This window comes from Oncorhynchus gorbuscha, linkage group LG06, assembly GCF_021184085.1.
Source record: "Oncorhynchus gorbuscha isolate QuinsamMale2020 ecotype Even-year linkage group LG06, OgorEven_v1.0, whole genome shotgun sequence".
Lineage (NCBI taxonomy): Eukaryota > Metazoa > Chordata > Actinopteri > Salmoniformes > Salmonidae > Oncorhynchus > Oncorhynchus gorbuscha.
Window position 1 is genome coordinate 5096959 of NC_060178.1, and position 5182 is coordinate 5102140.

The 5182-nt window shown below is 51.9% G+C and overlaps 1 pseudogene across 1 annotated transcript in view; it reads left to right on the top strand.

The window, feature by feature from the left end:
- Nucleotides 1–253: 253 nt before the first annotated feature.
- The window catches only part of LOC124037371, a 6807-nt pseudogene continuing 1878 nt past the window's right edge, over nucleotides 254–5182 (top strand). The window contains exon 1 of the transcript XR_006839173.1: nucleotides 254–272. The product of XR_006839173.1 is annotated as a tripartite motif-containing protein 16-like (transcript). The remainder of the gene's footprint in view (nucleotides 273–5182) is intronic.

The window sequence follows — 5182 nt, forward strand, 5'->3', positions numbered from 1 at the left end:
TTATTTTCCCTCATGCCACTGCCACATTCCACAAGATAACCCCAGTGTGTGTGTGTGTGTGTGTGTGTGTGTGTGTGTGTGTGTGTGTTTGTTTTCGTATTTGTGAGTGTTGTGATAATTACAATGCCCGATTTAACGCGACAGGACCCTGGGTGTTTTTCTGCCCTGCACTTCCTTCCAGTCCACTAGATGGAGATATGTAAACGCTGGTTATTTAAACTCCACTGGTGAAGAAGGAGCAGCAACATTCAACATGGCGGCGAACAGAGCAGGTAGGATGCGTTGCTATAGCCACGCATGCATTTACAAACCTAACTATGAATTTCAAATGTATATCGGATTTAATAATTTGACAGTCCCATATTCTGATGATTAATTTACTGCTAGGACAGATAGTGTGTATTTATACGGTTGTGTGTGAGAAACGTACTGATATTTGCTCACAGAATTTCACACATTGTTTGATTTTTGCAGGCAAGTCTCCTGTTGTTGTATCCTTTTCAAAATAAAGTTAGCAATGAACATAGCAACACGTTTTTTAAAAAGTGTCAAAGTGTTTCTTCCCTTGGAAATAAAAATGTATGGATATTTTAAACGAATTGAACACACACACACACACACACACACACACACACACACACACACACACACACACACACACACACACACACACACACACACACACACACACACACACACACACACACACACACACACACACACACACACACACACACACACACACACAATACAGATAATGAAATCGGCCCTTAACCACCACCTCAGCTGTCGTCTGTTCCTCTCCAGCTCCTGCTCTACCTTACTGCTCTTTACTATGTATTCTACTTCTCTCTACATTCTGCATGATCATCTACAAGAGTGAGGCACCTTCTGCATGCAGACTGTTGTTGTTGTTGTGTGTGAGAGAGAGAGAGAGAGAGAGAGAGAGAGAGAGAGAGAGAGAGAGAGAGAGAGAGAGATAAGATACTATTCTCTGTATATATATTTATTGTTGTTGTTGTGTGAGAGAGAAGAGAGAGAGAGAGAGAGAGAGAGAGAGAGAGAGAGAGAGAGACTATTCTCTGTATGCAGACTGTTGTTGTTGTTGTTGTTGTTGTTGTGTGAGAAGAGAGAGACAAATCTTCCGCATGCAGACTACACTGTTTGTTACGTCATGTACTCTAGTAGAGTTGATTCAGTTCAGAACATCTTTATTGTCCCTGTTTGTGTGCAGCAGAAATACCTAGACAAAGAGACATTTGTTTGTAGGCCTGTTGCAAAAATGGTCCTGAGATAGTTCTGGTCTTCACTCAAATCTCTGGTTTGCTGCCTGTCCTCTAGGTCGTGTGATGAGCTACCCTGATGACCTCCTAACCCAGGACGAGGTCTGCTCTTCTTCATGGCTTGTCTTGAGCTGTTCCGACTCTACTGTGGTGAGTTGCAGTGGGGGTCTGACTCTACTGAGGTGGGTTGTAAAGTGGGGGTCTGACTCTACTGGGGTGAGTTGTAGTGGGGGGTCTGACTCTACTGTGGTGGAAGTAGTGGGGTCTGTCTACTGTGGTGAGTTGTAGTGGGGTCTGACTCTACTGGGGTGAGTTGTAGTGGGGGTCTGACTCTACAGGGGTGAGTTGTAGTGGGGGTCTGACTCTACTGGGCTGAGTTGTAGTGGGGTCTGACTCTGTTGGGGTGAGTTGTAGTGGTGGTCTGACTCTGAGGTGAGTTGTAGTGGGGTTTCACTCTACTGGGGTGAGTTGTAGTGGGGTTTGACTCTACTGGGGTGAGTTGTAGTGGGGGTCTGACTCTGAGGTGAGTTGTAGTGGGGGGTCTGACTCTGAGGTGAGTTGTAGTGGGGGTCTGACTCTGGGGTGAGTTGTAGTGGGGGTCTGACTTTGAGGTGAGTTGTAGTGGGGGTCTGACTCTGGGGTGAGTTGTAGTGGGGGTCTGACTCTGAGGTGAGTTGTAGTGGGGTCTGACTCTGGGGTGAGTTGTAGTGGGGTCTGACTCTGGGGTGAGGTTGTAGTGGGGGGTCTGACTGAGGTGAGTTGTAGTGGGGTCTGACTCTGGGGTGAGTTGTAGTGGGGGTCTGACTCTCTGAGTTGTAGTGGGGGTCTGACTCTGGGGTGAGTTGTAGTGGGGGTCTGACTCTGAGGTGAGTTGTAGTGGGGGTCTGACTCTGGGTGAGTTGTAGTGGGGGTCTGACTCTGAGTGAGTTGTAGTGGTCTGACTCTGGGGTGAGTTGTAGTGGGGGGTCTGACTCTGGGGTGAGTTGCAGTGGGGGTCTGACTCTGGGGTGAGTTATAGTGGGGTCTGACTCTGAGGTGAGTTGTAGTGGGGTCTGACTCCTGGGGTGAGTTGTAGTGGGGTCTGACTCTGGGGTGAGTTGTAGTGGGGGTCTGACTCTGAGGTGAGTTGTAGTGGGGGTCTGACTCTGGGTGATTTGTAGTGGGGGTCTGACTCTGGGGTGAGTTGTAGTGGGGGTCTGACTCTGGGGTGAGTTGTATTGGGGGTCTGACTCTGGGGGTGAGTTGTAGGGGTCTGACTCTGAGTGTGTGTTGTAGTGGGGGTCTTACTCTACTGAGGTGAGTTGTAGTGGGGGTCTGACTCTGAGGTGAGTTGTAGTGGGGTCTGACTCTGAGGTGATTTGTAGTGGGGGGTCTGATTCTACTGAGGTGAGTTGTAGTATGGTCTGACCTGGGGTGAGCTAGGTGGGGGTCTGACTCTGAGGTGAGTTATAGTGGGGGTCTGACTCTGAGGTGAGTTGTAGTGGGGGTCTGACTCTACTGGGGTGAGTTGTAGTGGGGTCTGACTCTATTGGGGTGAGTTGTAGTGGGGGTCTGACTCTGAGGTGAGTTGTAGTGGGGTCTGACTCTGAGGTGAGTTGTAGTGGGGGTCTGACTCTGAGGTGAGTTGTAGTGGGGGTCTGACTCTGGGGTGAGTTGTAGTGGGGGTCTGACTCTGGGGTGAGTTGTAGTGGGGGTCTGACTCTGAGGTGAGTTGTAGTGGGGTCTGACTCTGGGGTGAGTTGTAGTGGGGTCTGACTCTGAGGTGAGTTGTAGTGGGGGTCTGACTCTGGGGTGAGTTGTAGTGGGGGTCTGACTCTGAGGTGAGTTGTAGTGGGGGTCTGACTCTGGGGTGAGTTGTAGTGGGGTCTGACTCTGAGGTGAGTTGTAGTGGGGGTCTGACTCTGGGGTGAGTTGTAGTGGGGGTCTGACTCTGGGGTGAGTTGTAGTGGGGGTCTGACTCTGGGGTGAGTTGTAGTGGGGGTCTGACTCTGGAGGTGAGTTGTAGTGGGGTCTGACTCTGAGGTGAGTTGTAGTGTGGGTCTGACTCTACTGGGGTGAGTTGTAGTGGGGGTCTGACTCTGTTGAGGTGAGTTGTAGTGGGGGTCTGACTCTGGGGTGAGTTGTAGTGGGGTCTGACTCTGAGGTGAGTTGTAGTGGGGGTCTGACTCTGGGGTGAGTTGTAGTGGGGGTCTGACTCCTGGGGTGAGTTGTAGTGGGGGTCTGACTCTGGGGTGAGTTGTAGTGGGGTCTGACTCTGGGGTGAGTTGTAGTGGGGGTCTGACTCTGGGGTGAGTTGTAGTGGGGGTCTGACTCTGGGGTGAGTTGTAGTGGGGGTCTGACTCTGAGGTGAGTTGTAGTGGGGGTCTGACTCTGGGGTGAGTTGTAGTGGGGTCTGACTCTGGGGTGAGTTGTATTGGGGGTCTGACTCTGGGGTGAGTTGCAGTGGGGGTCTGACTCTGGGGTGAGTTATAGTGGGGGTCTGGCTCTGGGGTGAGTTGTAGTGGGGGTCTGACTCTGAGGTGTGTTGTAGTGGGGGGTCTTACTCTACTGAGGTGAGTTGTAGTGGGGTCTGACTCTGAGGTGAGTTGTAGTGGGGTCTGACTCTGAGGTGATTTGTAGTGGGGGTCTGATTCTACTGAGGTGAGTTGTAGTGGCGGTCTGACTCTGGGGTGAGTTGTAGTGGGGTCTGACTCTGAGGTGAGTTGTAGTGGGGGTCTGACTCTGAGGTGAGTTGTAGTGGGGGGTCTGACTCTGAGGTGATTTGTAGTGGGGTCTGACCCTGGGGTGAGTTGTAGTGGGGTCTGACTCTACTTGAGGTGAGTTGTAGTGGGGTCTGACCTGGAGGTGATTTGGTAGTGGGGGTCTGACTCTGGGGTGAGTTGTAGTGGGGGGGTCTGACTCTACTGAGGTGAGTTGTAGTGGGGTCTGACTGAGGTGAGTTGTAGTGGGGTCTGGACTCTACTGGGGTGAGTTGTAGTGTCTGACTCTGTTGGGGTGAGTTGTAGTGGTGGTCTGACTCTGAGGTGAGTTGTAGTGGGGTTTCACTCTACTGGGTGAGTTGTAGTGGGGTTTGACCTACTGGGGTGAGTTGTGGGGTCTGACTCTGAGGTGAGTTGTAAATCCACCTGAGGTGAGTTGTAGTGGGGGTCTGACTCCTGGGGTGAGTTGCAATGGGGGTCTGTGTTTGAGCAGTTGTAGTGTCTGACTCTGAGGTGAGTTGGGAGGGGGTCTGGACTCTGTGCAGTTGTAGTGGGGTCTGACTTTGAGGTGAGTTGTAGTGGGGGGTCTGACTCTGGGGTGAGTTGTGGTGGGGGTCTGACTCTGAGGTGAGTTCTTGTGTGGGTCTGACTCTGGGGTGAGTTGGGTGGGGTCTGACTCTGGGGTGAGTTGTGTGGGGGTCTGACTCTACTGGGGTGAGTTGTAGTGGGGGTCTGACTCTGAGGTGAGTTGTAGTGGGGTCTGACTCTGGGGTGAGTTGTAGTGGGGGTCTGACTCTGGGGTGAGTTGTAGTGGGGGTCTGACTCTGGGGTGAGTTGTAGTGGGGGTCTGACTCTGAGGTGAGTTGTAGTGGGGGTCTGACTCTGGGGTGAGTTGTAGTGGGGGTCTGACTCTGGGGTGAGTTGTATTGGGGGTCTGACTCTGGGGTGAGTTGCAGTGGGGGTCTGACTCTGGGGTGAGTTATAGTGGGGGTCTGGCTCTGGGGTGAGTTGTAGTGGGGTCTGACTCTGAGGTGTGTTGTAGTGGGGGTCTTACTCTACTGAGGTGAGTTGTAGTGGGGGTCTGACTCTGAGGTGAGTTGTAGTGGGGGTCTGACTCTGAGGTGATTTGTAGTGGGGGTCTGATTCTACTGAGGTGAGTTGTAGTGGCGGTCTGACTCTGGGGTGAGTTGTAGTGGGGGT